General features: G+C 40.0%; 1 protein-coding gene across 1 annotated transcript in view; it reads left to right on the forward strand.

Moving 5' to 3' along the window:
* slx4ip (SLX4 interacting protein) overlaps positions 1–16561 on the forward strand; it is a 141686-nt gene that overhangs the window by 45036 nt on the left and 80089 nt on the right.

Here is a 16561-nt window from a genome sequence, read left to right on the forward strand (position 1 = left end):
TGCAAAACACAATACTGTACAGTGGAGACTTTTTCTCTTGCAATGCATTCACTGACTGGTTTAACCAATCAAATATTTATTTACAACAAACTTATTGATAAGTGTTTTGGTATAGAGGAGCAATGTTAATTCAGAACTTGATAATAGTCAATGGTCCTCAATGGTGTAGTGATTATTCCATTCTAAAATACAAGTCCACATTTTGCATACTACTTTATTCTCTGAAAATAATGATCTCAGTTCAAATTCGTGCAATTTATTACTTTATTCTGGAAAAGTAATTTTAAGATTTATGAGGTCAATTCCCGGAATGGCGGGACTATCTTACGCTAAAAAGGTTGGAGAGACTGGGCTTGTATGCACTTGAGTTTAGAAGGCTGAGAGGGAATATGATTAAGACGTATAAGATTATAAAAGGTTTGGACACTCTGGAGGCAGGAAGCATGTTTCTGCTGATGGGTGAGTCCCGAACCAGAGGACACAGTTTAAAAATAAGGGGTAGGCCACTTGGAACAGAGTTGAGGAGAAAATTCTTCACCCAGAGAGTGGTGGGTGTATGGAATGCTCTGCCCCAGAAGGCTGTGGAGGCCAAGTCTCTGGATACTTTCAAGAAAGAGTTGGCTAGAAGCTCTTAAGGATAGTGGAATCAAGGATTATGGGGATAAGGCAGGTACAGGATACTGATTGAGGATGATCAGCCATGATCATAATGAATGGTGGTGCTGGCTCGAAGGGCAGAATGGCCTACTCCTGCACCTATTGTCTATAAGATGTGGTAGAACTGCTGTAGGATTGCAACTCATAACATTTTCTCGATGTCATGTCCATTTGTCTGATTCCAAGTATATATTGGTAATGCCCAGTTCTACCTCTACCACCGCTTCAGTCAACTCATTTACTGTCTCTGATTTTCCACTCCACTTGGAGAAGTAGAAGTTTGTTCCATTTAACTATTGCAAATACTGAAACCAGTAGTTTCTGTGTCCATCACAAGCTGCGTTGTCTAGCTATTGACTCCATCGTCTTTCCTTGTCACTGTCATGAGCCTGAATCAACTGTTGGAATTTTGCACCATGCTTAATCCCAAGCCAGGCCTCTGATCTCATAAACTGTCCTTCACCAAGATTGTATGTTTCCACCTGTGCAATATTGCTCAACTCTGTCCCTGCTGCAGCACATTTATTGCTGAGACCATATCCATTCCTTCTTTAACTTCTGTCTTAGCTATTCTAACGTTCCCTTAGCCCACCTTACATCAACCACCCTCGTACTCTTGAAATTTCAAAATCTCGCACCTGTATCATAACATGCAGCTATCCCAATCTAACACCATTCCAGTGCTCGCTGATCCATGCTGACTTTTAATGCAGCAATGCCTCAATTTGCAAGTGTTTATCTTTGTGTTAAAATCGCTCCAAGTCTTTTCCCCTCTTTGCCTTTGTTACCCCCTTCAGCCCTAGGGTTCTCTGCATTTCTCCAACTCATCTAACCGGGCCTCTTGCCCATTCCCAATTTTCAGTGCTTCACCATTGACAAATTTGCCTCATCATACAATCATGTAATATCAGAGCAAAAGTAGACCATGCAGCCCCCTGTCTGTCATTAACATTAGATCATGGCTGATCTGTTTGTGTTTCAAATTGTACATTTTCATTTGCCTATATAACCCTTAATTCCCCAGCCTAGCAAGAATCTGTCATCCTCATCTTAAAATATTCAATGACCCACACGTGCACCCTCTTCTGAAACAGAGGGTTCCAAAGTCTCACAACCATCTGAGTTCATAATAATCCTTTTCTTCTCTGTCCCAAAAGGGTGACCCCTTATTTTATAGCAATGACTCCTAATCTGGACTGGCCCACAAGAGAAAACATCCTTTCCATCTCCACCTTGTCGATACTATTCAGAGACAGCAGCATAAGTTGATTATTAAAACCTATACCTTTTACCAAGTTATTTAATGACATGCCCTGTGTGGCTTTGTGAGCAAGTTTATTTTTTGTAGATACTCCTGTGAAATGTCTTCAAATGCTTTTGCTATATTGTCGAAATGCCAGTTCTTCTTGTTATCATGAGGCCAAGTGTCAGTCTGGAAAGCAATTAATATATTTTTATTTTGCTAGGTACTGGAGGAAAGTTAGTTTGTACTTTTAATTACATCTCTTAAAGTGTAGATATTATTTCCTTTGGGAATTTGGCAAATTAAAACAAAAACACTTAAACAAAATAAGCAACAGTTTGTTCTTTGCATAATAGAATTGCAGCATGTTCACTCCACCCACATAAATTCCCTCCAGATCAGAAATTAACGTGGGTGGCCCACTTTTCAAGCTGCTATGTCTGTTCAGATGTGACTAATATGCAATAGAGCCAAGGCACAACAGGACCTACACAATGCAAAAGTGAAAATCATCAACTTTGCACTGTTTAGGAAAGCTCTGGCACTCCATGACATCAGAGTGGCTGTACATTCATCACAGAATCCTATCCCTGAGCTTACTGACTCTAATCCACATATGTCCCTTTGTTTCACTGTCTGTGACAACTATGATGTTGAGGTGCCAGTGTTGGACTGGGGTGGACAAAGTTAAAAAATCACACAACACCAGGTTATAGTCCAGCAGGTTCATTTGGATGTAGTAGCTCATGAATGCATTGTCTGAGCTAAGATGTCCCCTTTTTTAAATAAGACCATAAGTTATCTTAAGAATGTGACTTGGATGAAGTTCTGGTTTTTACATATTAATGAACCAAAACCAAATCGATTCCAAACGATGAAAGACTTAACATCAATCTAGGTTTGTTCAATATATCATTTCAGTTGCGTGACACTGTGATCCTTTGCTATAAATTCTGTGTTTTATGATCCTGCTGCATGGCTACGTCATGACAAAGCAGCGCTCCGAAAGCTAGTACTTCCAAATAAACCTGTTGGACTATAACCTGTTGTTGTGTGCTTTTTAACTGACAGTTATGATATAGCCACAGCATTTGGTTTCAAATTGAATTTTCATGCTAATATATAAAGTGACAAAGATTTGAGGACCTGATTTAAGTACACTATTTATAAATTACATTTGTGTTATGCAATGCAAAATACCTACTTGACTATATCTTCCCTAATCCCATAGATTCTACTGTTCTTTGATGCATTAGCTGCACATGTTATATAATTTTTCATCGTGTTGTAGCATCGTTTTCACCCTCCTTTCCAGAATTTACTGAAGAGGGCTCAATTCTTTAATCCTGCCTGTCTAACTGTGTTAAATGGAAAATACTTTTTCCCGATTGTATCACACAGAATGAGTATAAAAATAGGGATGCTACCTGACTGTGCTTTTCCAGCACCACACACTCGACTCTGATCTCCAGCATCTGCACTCCTCACTTTTCTCCTCTAAAGATAGGGAAGTCCTGTTAAAACTATAGTCATACCTCACCTAGAAAACTGTGAACATCCTTTCCCTTATCTCAGGAAGGATATACTGGTATTGGAGGAATTTCAGAGAAGGGTCACTAGGTTGATTTCAGACATTTGAGGATGGGGGTACTCTTCTTGTCAGGAGAAGTGTTGCCTGTACTCAATGGAGATTAGAAGAATGAGTGAGACTTTATTGAAACATTCAAGATTCTTGGGGGCGTTGATTGGGTAGATGCTGAAAAGTGGTTTTCCCATGTGGGAGGTTCAGGACCAGGGAGTATTATCCAGCAAAAGATGACACACAGTTAGGAGATAGATGAGGAATTTCTTCCCTTAGTGGGTAGTCAGCTGTGAAACACATTACAACAAAGGACTGTCGAGGTTGGATCATTGAGTATATTCAAGGGTGTGATAGATAGATGTTTTAGTCAGTGAGGAAATTGAGACTTGTAGGCAAAAGGAAGGAGAATGGAGTTGAGGGTTACCAAATCAGCCATAGCATCACTGAATGGTGAAGCAGAGTCAGTGGGTCAATGGTCTGCTTTTGCTCCTATGTCTTATAGCTTTTCCAGCAACTTCTTTCGGTTTTTATTTAGTATATTATGCTTGGGTAATCATTTCTGAATTCCGTCAATTTTATGATTTTTAGTCTTCATTCTTTTAAATTCTCGCGACTTTTAAGTAAATAATGGATTAAAATACTGGCTACACATGGCCCTTTCTTCTGCTATACACCAGATCATTTTTTTGTTTCTTCTTTGCATCTTTACATTGTGCATGAACATTTTAGTAAGGGAGTGAGTTTTATAAAATTGTTCATCAGTATATATGATTAGATTACTTACAGTGTGGAAACAGGCCCTTCGGCCCAACAAGTCCACACAAGACCCTCCGAAGAGCAACCCACCCAGACCTACTCCCCCACGTTTACCCCTTCACCTAACACCACGGGCAATTTAGCATGGCCAATTCACCTAACCTGCGCATTTTTGGACTGTGGGAGGAAACCAGAGCACCCAGAGGAAACCCACGCAGACAATGGGAGAATGTGCAAACTCCACACAGATAGTTGCCTGAGGCGGGAATTGAACCCGGGTCTCTGGTGCTGTGAGGCAGCAGTGCTAACCACTGTGCCACCGTGCCGCCCAATATAAATACACTCTCTCCAGTATTTTTGTGTCTATAGATGTAAAATCTGATTCACATCTTTAAAGGAACAATTGATCAGATTTCAATGCTAATTATATTTGCGTGAGTAACAGCAGATAACAAAAGCCTTGGGAGTGATGATGAGAGAATAAGGGCAAACTGAATGCAGGGGAATTTGAGAGTCAGACCTGTTATTGGAAATTGAAGTGTAAATGTTTACTGCAACATTTCTAATAAAAAGGAGAGAAGCACGGAGTAAGCAATTGATAGTGATGGGATGTCCCTGTTGAATTACTTTCTCTCTCAAGCCTTTTTCATGGCATGTGATACCTGTGTCCACTGTTTGTTGGGCTGTGATGTGGGAGATTGGTAAGATCTAACACTGCCACAAGTCTTTCAACTAACATTGTCCCAGCTTCAATTGCTACTTGATCTGCTTTTACAGATGATCAGTTTGCAAATAAAAGCAAATAAATAGGAAGCTATCTTAGCAGTTAGCCATTTTTTTCCTTCTACTTTCAGTTTTAGCTATCCTCGTGAACTGGGTTATCCCCTTCTCTCACCCAAGATAGGTCTTGGATTAAGTTATCCTTACTTCTGGTACTTAAGAATTTAAGCAACTAAAGGACTACACTTGAGCTTAATCAAAATTCTGGAAAGTGACTAAGAGTAGCCACTGCAGTGATTGAAGAACAGCAAGGCTTACTTAGAGCAGGTAAAGGTTTGTAAACTGTATGGTTCATCTTTTGTCCATGACATTCTTACTATGAATTATCAGAAAGATGTATTATATATGTGTACAGCAGATATTTAAAAGAAGGCAGATCATGTACATCATGTCTTTCGATTTCTAATTACCTTCAAGCTTGTGTACTCAATATCAAAACTTCACTCATTTTATTAGAAAGTCTTGTTAATGTTTGAGACTGACCAAATTTTACACGCCAAAAATTTCAGTGCCTCAGCTCCTAAAGTAGTTTATGTCTACATTGGAGAAACCAAATGCAGGCTGGGTGACTGCCTTAAAGAGCACCTCAGGTCTATGCGCAAGCATAACCCTGATCTTCCTGTAACTGGTCATTTTAACACAGTGTCCTGTTTGCATGCCCACTTGTCTGTCCTCGGCATGCTGCAATGCTCCAGTGAATCAACCTCTCCTTTTCAGTCTGGGCACTTTACAGCCTTCTGGACTTAATATTAAATTCAACACTTTCAAATTGTGAACCAACTCCCATTCTTTCTTTTCTTTTAGCTTTGCTTATTACCTTCTCCCATTTCTTCCCTTTCTTTTAGCTTTACTTGTTACTTCTCTGTCACTGTGTCTTCCCTCCTCAATCCCTACCTCAGTGGGACTGTCAGCACATTCAAGCCAGCAGTTAGACACACAATTGTTCTGCCATTCTCACATTCTGATCACTTAATCTGAACTATCAACATCTTTTATTCACCACCACTTTACACCCACTGCCCTCAACTGCAATTTCCACCCCCCTCCCCCCAGCCTTGCAAGCTATAGCATAAATGTTGCCCCCCTCCACAATTCACTTCAGCTCTGATGAAGAGTCATCTAGACTCAAAATGTTAGCTTGTGCCCTCTTTGGATTCTGTCTGACCTGCTGCAATCTCCAGCATTTGTTTTTTCAGTGGTTTATGTCTCTCCTCACTGCTATCAACCAACCTATTTTTGCCATTTACAAGTAGATGGATAGAAAGAATGGAACGTAACCATAAAATAAATTGTTCAAAAGGGTTCTGATTTTATTCTGGTTCCAAAACTTAAGAAAAAATAAATTTATGAATAGTGCCAAAGAACCTCAGTAGGTTTGGCAGTATCTGTGGAGAGAGGTACAGAATTAACGTTTCAAGTACAATATGATTGTTCGTTGGAGCTGTGTTTTCTGTTTTGTTTTTGATGTCCAGTATATACAGTGTTTTGCATTTATAGAATTATATTGTTATATTAACTTATATAAGACTGGGCCAGGAGCATGAAAATAGGATTAGAATAGTTATGTGCTTGTTTTGATCGGCATGTTCTTGATGGGCTGAAGGACCTTTGCTGTGCCACAGACCTCTATGACTCTGACTCTGAAAATTAATACAAATATGTCTCTGTGATAAGGGAGACTACAGTTATTTTGTTCTTTCTTAAAAACAACTGGAGTTGCTAGAGATCTGAAACAAAAATAAATACATTTCTGGAGGGACTCACCAGATCTGGCAGCATCTGTGGAGAGAGAAAGAGTTAATATTTCAAGTCCAGTGACTAGTCTGAAAATGAGCAGGCAATTCTCAGTATTTTGGCCAACATTCCTACCTCAAACAGTGTCAACCAAAAAGTATAATGAGATTAGCGGTCATTTATTTGCTGTTCTCAGGACCCTTGTAGGTGCAATTGGTTACCATCTTTACCTTCGTAACAATGCCCTCTCCTTTCTATTTATTTTTACTACTTTCTCTCAAACATCCAAGTAAACAAAGCCTTCAAAAGTTACCCTAATCCCCGAGTAGACAATTCAGCAAAATCGCAGTTTGCAATCTGCACTACTCAACTATAGTTAGTGATATTCCACCATTGAGAAAGTCAGAACGCAGCAAACGTACAGTATGCACAAATGGCTGGGCAAAAAAAAAACTCTAACTGTAAAGGCAATCTTTCCAGTCTGTTCAATTTTAATTAATTCCCAATCTGAGAACCAGCAGCTCTGAAGAGAGGGCTGCAGGACTCCAGGACTTGAGCACAAAAATCAAGCTGACAGTCCTGAGGGAGTGTTGCACTGTGGGATGTTTTTCACAGGAAACTATTTTGAAGAACAGCGGGGAATTTATCCCCCAGTCAAAAACAGACAATCTGGGTTATTACAGCATTGCTTTTTGTGGAAACTTTGTGTGCCCTATATAAAAGAATGACCACATTTTAGAAATACTATTTTGGTTGTACAGTGCTTTGGGATTTCTGGTGGTTGTGAAAGGTGCTGTATAAATGCAAGCATTTTTTTCTCTGTGTAGATCTCTGTCAAAAAGTGTGTTTAGAAAATAATTTAGATAGCTGTAACTTGGATATCATTGGAGTAGATATTTTTAAGTAGTTTCTCGAGGTGGTTACCAGAATCATAGACCTCAGTGCTCCATAAGGAGCCACTGCACTTGTTGAAAGCCAGTGGAGAAACTGAGAATTGTTGAAAAACATGTTAGGCTGCATTGGAAAAATCCAAGTCACAAAACTATGTATCCGGAAACATGGTAACGGCAGAAAGCATTAAACAATATAAAGATGTGATCATTGCAGTAGGGAAAGATTCCAAATGGCTTTAATTTGGAATCTTGCGCTGCAGTTGTTCTAATATGCCTGAGGCAGAAAGTGTTTGCTATGGATTTCATACACTGGAGTGAAGTCCAGATAACGCTAAGGATTGTATTCAGGATTTAATTCTTTTCTTGTGAGCTTGGTATGTTATAGTACTTATTTTTAGCTTTGCATCCTAAGTCTGATTCTGCGTTCCTACTATTTCTGTTGTGACATACTGCAGTTTCCAACAAGCAAGAGATTAGGCCTTGAATGAATCAGCTAGAAGAAACTTACTGTGGAGCTTTGGTTATGGTTATGTTCAAAACAGAAAATATGATGTGCCATTTCATTTCATTATTTACTTTTGGTTTACCTTTTGACACTAAAGATAGTTTGGATTGCAAAGAACAGCAAAGTTTGGGATACAATGCAGATAACCAGTATTCCCCATTTGAACTCAGTAATGAATCCTCAACTGATGTAATTCAGTTTGATGAACAGGCATTGATGACAGCTTGAGCCTATTGTCAGATGCTGAGTAGATGCAAGTTCAAACAGAAAAATTTACTCCTCTGTCTTCACAGGAAGAGTTAACAGTACTCATGAGAGCTCATATCAAGCAAGAAATATTCCTCAGTTAGTGACTAAAGAGTTGGATGTGTTGGTTACACCAATCATGCCATCAGCGTGGACAAATGAAAACGTAGACTTTCGGAGCAAATTGAAGTAGAGAAAACCTGCACACCAGCATTGGTTTGCCGGAAGATTGAGAATAAAAGTCTGCTCCCACAACAAAGATGTGGTGCTTGCGATTCTGTGGACACTACCACTGAGATGGGATAACCAGTGTTCACAGGCTCAGGATATTATCAAGAAAAAAACGATACCTTGTTTAAATATCCAGGATACTGCAAAAAAAACTTTCAACAAGTTACCAACCCCTGCAAAAGAAGGAAATTCATAAGATTAAGACTTCTGTAGATATTACAATTGCCCTCCGTGAGATGTACTCCATGGAGGAGATCGAAGGGATTAAAGATCCTCTACTTTAAAGGGACCCAGACACCTCACTTTGTTGAGAATGGAATCAAAGTCAACAGTCTTCAACAAGGAGACCTACAAATCTTCCTGAAGTGTTGATACAAGCGAGACTGGTTCATGTAGCACAGATCAAGAACAGAAATGAGTAGAAATTAGTCAGTGACCAATTTTGTGTATGAAGTGGGTGATGTACCAAAATGTACACCCAATCCAAAAATCCCAGAGCCAAGTCAAAGTGTAATCTTAGGCCTTAGTTAAATAATCTAGGCAAACTGCAGATGTTTGTAGCTGAATCACAGATGACTTCCCTTTATGCAGGGATGAATGCTGTTTGCCTTGCTGGCAGCACTCTTGGGAAAGTGCCATGGAAGTGTGGAGAACCAAGGCAGCACAGCTAATTGTCCTCGAGTGCTGTGGAACCAGAAAATGGTCTCCTGCTCCTCCTCTTCCTCCTGCTGCTGCTCTTCCCCCTACTTCCTATATCAAAATTTAAGAAAATGTTTATTTCTCATGCTAATTGTTTTCTATACTGGATCTGTTGATTAACACATGGGAGGAGCAGGCCCCTGGCAGCCCATTTTTGAAACTGGTGCAGATGATTTGCATGTTCTAATGAAGAAATTAACACCTGCCCAGCCACATGAGAGAGGCCCACTCCAATATTGGGTTGACCATCTTTCGGGTGTCCTTGAGCCATGGGATGTTGGTCCACAAAATTGCTCTATTTTGCATCTGTAAAATGGGTGCAAATATGGCTGCCATGAGCTCTAATGTCTAAAGCATGTTGTATTGAGGCATTGAAGGATAATCAACACCATTGTTGACCAAATGTTGGTCAAAATATCGTGTAATAAATTTTTAAGATTCGTTAATAGAGCCTGGATTTATTGCTCATCCCCAGTTACCGTTGCAAAGGTGATGGTAAGCTGAAGTCTGTTAGGTGTCAGTACCCCACAATGCTGTTAGGGTGGGAATTACAGAAATCTGATCCTGTGGTACTGAAGGAACGGTGATGCATTTCCAAGTCAGGTCTGTAAGTGGCTTGTAGTGAAACTTGCAGGTGGTAGTGACCTCTATATTTGCTGCTCTTGAGCTTCTAGATGGTACAGTATTGATCAGGAGTGTGAAAGCTTTTGTCTAAGGAGCCTTGGTGAAATTCTGCAGTGCATCTTGTAGAGCTGCTGCTGTATATCAGTGGTGGAGGGAGTGAGTGCTTGTGGATGTGTTGCCAGCTGAAAGGGCTGCGTTGTCCTGGATATTGTCAAGCTTTTTGGATGGTGTTCCGGCTGCACTTATCCAGGGTTTCTGTCACATTCCTCATTTGGTCCTTGCACATAGTGGACAGACTGTGGGGAAAGACAAGATTAGATTGCATTAGACTAGATTACTTACAGTGTGGAAACAGGCCCATCAGCCCAACAAGTCCACACCGATCCTCTGAAGAGCAACCCACCCAGACTCTTTCCCCACATTTACCCCTTCACCTAACACTACGGGCAATTTAGCATGGCCAATTCACTTAACCTGCACATCTTTGGACTGTGGGAGGAAACCAGAGCACCCGGAGGAAACCCATGCATACACTGGGAGAATGTGCAAACTCCACACAGTTACCTGACGTGGGAATTGAACCCAGGTCTCTGGCGCTGTGAGGCAGCTGTGCTAACCACTGTGCCACCGTGCCACCCAGATATTCCTAGTCTAGGACCTGCTGTTGTAGCCATGGTATTTACAAAGGAACCTCGATTATCCGAATAAGATGGGCGGGCGCTATTTCATTCGGATAATTGATTCAATGCTTCTCCTCTGCGGGCCCGAAGTTTTTCGAAGTTTCCTTTTTCCTTGCTCTGCCTGCCTTGCTCCCTCTCTCTATCTCAGGGTTTGTTTCTGAGCAGACACACAGTTCTGTGTAAGGGACCTGCAGCATTGCTGAAGCCTACCGCATTCTACCCCCCACCCCCCAAAAAAAATCAGTTTGATGGGATTGAGAGCGAATACTTGCTACGTCAGCTCCCTGTTCGGGAGACTAGACAGCAGCACACCACGTTCAAGGCGCCCCCCCCCAGCCCTGTCCAACACTGTCTCCGCCTGCCCCCACCCACTGTCTGACCTGGTTGACCAGCTCCCCGTGCCCCCGCTTTCCTTCTCTGGGGCAGCTGGCTGGAGACCAACAGCAAGACTGCTACACCTAGGCGCACACACCCAGACAAACACAGACACGCACACACTCTCTGTACAGGACAATTTGGAAAGAGTATCTGGGGAAGGGGGGAGGGGGGTTTAGGGTAACTTTAGAACTGTGTAGAACTTTAGGGAAAGTGTGGGAAGAGAGAAGGCAGGCAGTCAGTCATTTGGAGACAGTGCCTGGGCTCCCATCAATGTCCAGGACTGTTCTTGGCAGCATTTCAGAGTTCATTTTTAATCATTGTGAAGTGGCAGATGGAGTTTAATTCAGATAAATGTGAGGTGCGGCATTTTGGGAAAGCAAATCTTAGCAGGACCTATACACTTATTGGTAAGGTCCTAGGAGTGTTGCTGAACAAAGAGACCTCAGAGTGCAGGTTCATAGCTCCTTGAAAGTGGAGTCGCAGGTAGATAGGATAGTGAAGGAGGCGTTTGGTATGCTTTCCTTTATTGGTCAGAGTATTGAGTACAGGAGTTGGGAGGTCATGTTGCGGCTGTACAGGACATTGGTTAGGCCACTGTTGGAATATTGCGTGCAATTCTGGTCTCCTTCCTATTGGAAAGATGTTGTGAGACTTGAGAGGGTTCAGAAGCGTTTTACAAGGATGTTGCCAGGGTTGGAGGATCTGAGCTATAGGGAGAGGCTGAACAGGCTGGGGCTGTTTTTCCTGGAGCGTTGGAGGCTGAGGGGTGACCTTATAGAGGTTTACAAAATCATGAGGGGCATGGATAGGATAAATAGACAAAGTCTTTTCCCTGGGGCCGGGGAGTCCAGAACTAGAGGGCCATAGGTTTAGGATGAGAGGGGAAAGATATAAAAGAGACCTCAGGGGCAACTTTTTCACACAGAGTGGTACGTGTATGGAATGAGCTGCCAGAGGATGTGGTGGAACCTGGTACAATTGCAACATTTAAGAGGCATTTGGATGGGTATATGAATAGGAAGGGTTTGAAGGGATATGGGCCGGGTGCTGGCAGGTGGGACTAGATTGGGTTGGGATATCTGGCCGGCATGGACAGGTTGGATCGAAGGGTCTGTTTCCATGCTGTACATCTCTAAACAAAAGACACGATCAAATGTAATGTTTCTATTGGGACTTTGAGATCTTCTTTGGATAATCCAAAATTCAGATAATTGATACTCACATAATTGAGGTTCCTCTGTATATGGCTAGTCCAGTTCACTTTCTGGATCAATGGTAACCCCCTACTAAGATGTTAGTGGCAGATTCAGCAATGGTAATGCCATTGAAGTTTGAGGGGCAATGGTTAGATTTTTTGTGGTGGAGATGGTGATTGGATTGCACCTGTTAATGTTACTTGCCAACTTATCAGCCCAAACCTGGATATTATCCAAGTCTCGCTGCATTTGAGCATAGACTGCTTCGGTGTCTGAGAAGTTGCACATAGTGCATAACCTTATACAACCATTGTCCCTGCTTCTGACCTTAAGATATAAATCAGATTATTGATGATGTAGTCTACATAATGAGCATCTATACTTTGTTAGCAGAAGTGTTTCTAGACCAGAATAGTCTGTGGTACATCTGTTTCTGAGGATACCCAAGTTTGATCGGACGTTGTCACAGGCATGAATTCAGTGCAATTAATGCTGGCCCTGTACAGAATATTGTTTACACAAACTGAATACTTTTCCAGTCAGTCCTTGAATGGAAGCCATTTTCCAGTGGACATTGATGAAGCCTGGCTAAAACCTGAGGTTATTTAAGTGTTTGACATGCAAGATATTATTTACAGCTGAACAGCATTGCAACTTAAATTGCTCTCAATATTACACGTGCTTCTAATATTGAAGGGAGATTGAAAACATGAACAAAACCTGTAGTATTGGCCTGCTTCAACCATCTACTTGTAACTGAGCCAGTTTCAACCATTTAGTTGCCATTTAAGGGATACCAAACCAATAGCATACCAGCATGTTCTGCATCCATGACAAGGAACCGCAGTCATGAAGCATTTGAAGTGATTATGCTAGTAAACTCCCCAGCTGTCCACAGGCTATTTGAGGTAGTTTTTAGAAAAGCAAATCTGCTTTATTTCTAAAATAACTTACTTATCTGGCTTCATGAACTCTGCCTAAATAAACCAGTTTAATTATCATGCACAATTTGATAAATGCAGTTTTGAGACCCTTCCTATTTTACACTGCCTTTCTATCTTACTCTTGCTTACATAAGCTGTTAATTAACTTTAAGGTAAATGTGAGTTATCCTTTGTAACAGCTTGCAGTTGTGTTTAATGTACAGCTAATATGTTACCAACTTGCAAGATTAGTTATGTGATCTTGATTGAAAGGTTATCAAAAATGTTGAGAATGTAATGATTAAATTCCCTAGTTAAAATTGAAGTGTTACATGAATTTGATTTTTTTTTTAAATTATGAGCTTATTTGTCATTTTGTAAGTAGCCAACAATGTGCCTTCTTTACTCTGAAATGCAGTTTATACAAAATGTTAGTGGTGAAGTTATGCAGGTGCCAGATTCCGCTGGGACAGGAACACCTGCCAGGCTGCTCCAGATAACTCAGCAGCTTTGAGGCATTTTCCCAGGCTCCCAGATGAATGGTCACTAATAGCCGTGGGAGAGGGCTTCCAGTGTCGCATAGTGTACCACATTCTCTACTTGGCACTGTTATGTAGCTAAAGTCTGTTTGGCTGTGATTGCAACTTTTAAATAAGATGGAAGAAATATGCAGCTGAGTTTTTTTTTTATTTTCATTTGGATAATTCTTAAGTTTAGTAAGCATAACAAAACACTCTAAATTTAAGTTGGTAACTTTGAAATATAAGCAACTGCGGTATCTCCTAAAATGGTGTAACTTGATTACAGCCAGTGTATCAGATAAGTGCAAGGCTGGAAAAGGCTGAAGGTAGCTGCCAAAAATGACTAAAAGTAATTGCACATCATTCTGCAGTCGGTGAAGTTATTTTGAAAGTTTACATGACTTGAAATGCTCAGACATACTTGACCACTTCCCAGCTTCAAGCAGAGACATGTAACTGTGCTATCTCCTGGGAAATAAAAAATTCACTGAAAACATTATTTGTAAAAACCAGTGTGGTCAGCAATCTGCTTGTTGTGTGGCTTAGAATTTTTTCACAAATAGATTCAAAAGTTTTGCGTTCATGCACTTTGATGGATTATTGCAGCTGATCATTTTATTAGCTATGCTGATATTCAATATTTGTAAGTTGACAGTTTCTTTCCTATTGAGTTGGATTCAGTTCCTCAACTTTGTATTTTGTTGAGAAAACCTGATATTGTAAAATGATGAGCATTATTTAACATACAATAAAAGTTAGGAATTCTTTGCCGAAGCTACATCTATTGTTCATTATGATTTATCACAATGTGCCCACCATGATTTTAGCTTTCACTCTTCTTTTTCATCGATTATTATCTTGTTAACTTTATTTTATAGAAATTTGTTTGTTATCTTAGCTTGTTATTATTGGTCAGATGAGAAAAAAAATTAATTTTGCAGGCACACTTGTGAGAGTTCACCGTTAAGTCTTAAATCAAAAGGTATTGATTACCCCTTGAGAAAAATGTCTCCTTGATTGATACAGTTCCAAACGGGGTTGACTGATAGGTGAGAGATTTTTAAACACTTGTTCTCCTAAAATCCATTTGAAGAATATGAGATTCTAAGAATCCCTTGAGGCACCACTTCCTTAAACCTTACATGAATGAGTCTCTCTCTGGGAACAAGCTAACATAATCCGTTTGCTATAATAACTTAAGTTCTCTCTTACAGCAGGCTCACTTGACAAGGTGGCTAGATTTAACTCTGATTACTTCTATCAATGGGATCAATCCTAATTGCCATTGTAAGCTTTAGATTAGACAGGGCATTGAAATCTCCATCCTCACACCTAGTACTTTATTGAATGGAAAGGAAATGAGAGTGAACTTTGCATTGTAATACCTGATTTGAAAATGTGCATGTCCTTTTCTCATTTTTATGATTTTGTTTTGCATGTTCACTATTACCAAATGCCTAAGTGTTTTATCTTTCCAGTTAAGTGATCCATCTTGCCTTAATCAGTTGTACATTTATGGACACCACTATTTTCCATTGTGAATCTTTGAGGAGCACCTTTGGATAATGCAAAATGGTTTAAGATGTCAAAAGTTCAACATCAATCAATACTTTGATCCTCATGACCTTAGTGGGAAAAAGTGCACTGGAAATCAAGCCACGAATCATCCCGCACATGAAATATGACCAATCTAATGTCCAGGATGTATAATGCCTGACCACTATTTAAGATAAAATGAACCTGTACCAAGTCTCTTTAATGAACAAGAAAACAAAGCCTATTTATTTTAACTAATTATTCCTCTAACATGGGGAAATAAACAGAATTTGTGTGGTCAATGTACACACTTAAGCTTAATATCCCTTTAAATCCAAGCACACACATGTCATTCATAAATGGGTAGGACAAGACAGATGAGAGAAACCCTTTTTAAGAAATATCGTGGGTGGAAAATATAAACAAAAAGGCACAAAGTCTGTGGATCAGAGTCCAAACTAAAATGGGTGGGACGAAATGAGATGACTTGCTTTTTTTGTTGTTTTGATAGCACGTTGTTGATAGCTTATAGTTGTCAATTGCAGTCATCCTCAATTTGGTAGCCAGTCAATTAGACCTAGGTCTTGGCCAGATTTAAAAATTTTCTTTTTTCTTTGCAAAGTCTTTGAGAGTTATTACTTGACATTCAGAGAGAGAGAGAGAGATTTCACTTGCTGCCAGGCTTGAAGGTTTATGTCCTAACTGTTCTCTTTCCTCTCAATTCTGTGGCAAACTGTCACTTACGACCAGTCCACAAGCTTTTGCCAGGTAGTTACTTAGATTTCAAAGATGTCTGGTGCTGGTGAATCCCACAAAACTATCAAAATCCTGTTTCCTTAAAAGAACACCACACAGTTCAACTTCTCCTTTGAGAAGTTTTTTTAAAAAAAAGTGAACTTCCATTTTCCTGTTTATATTGCCAAATAAATTATGTATGATCCTTATAGTCCTACATTTCAGCACTCATTACTTATGCTGTAAACCCTTCTTATCAAGTTCTTTTGAAAATTTGCATCAGGTTACTACAATTCACTCTTTAAAAACCTGATGTTCATGCACATTTTCTGTCTGAGATTTTTCTTCCTGTGTCAAATTTTCACTTTACAACTTAAAATTAATGAAGACTTCTAAGTGCAGACTACAGTTAAATCCCTCCCATCATTAATATTTGAGACTTTCAGCTAATTGACTTACCTCCTACTTCTCTTCCATTTTAGCAATTCTTGGAGCAACCTATTATTTGATTTTTTTTTAACATTCTGTAGCACATTCTCTGGGCTGTGTCCACAACTTGTTTCTAGATGTTATATCTAGTAATCTATTATAATTGGAATATATTTCTGAGACCAGGATCCTGAATTTAAATAAAGGAAAGTA

The sequence above is a fragment of the Chiloscyllium plagiosum genome, unplaced genomic scaffold (genome assembly GCF_037043375.1).
Source record: "Chiloscyllium plagiosum isolate Xiang-an unplaced genomic scaffold, Cpla_swu_hap1 HiC_scaffold_10, whole genome shotgun sequence".
NCBI lineage: Eukaryota > Metazoa > Chordata > Chondrichthyes > Orectolobiformes > Hemiscylliidae > Chiloscyllium > Chiloscyllium plagiosum.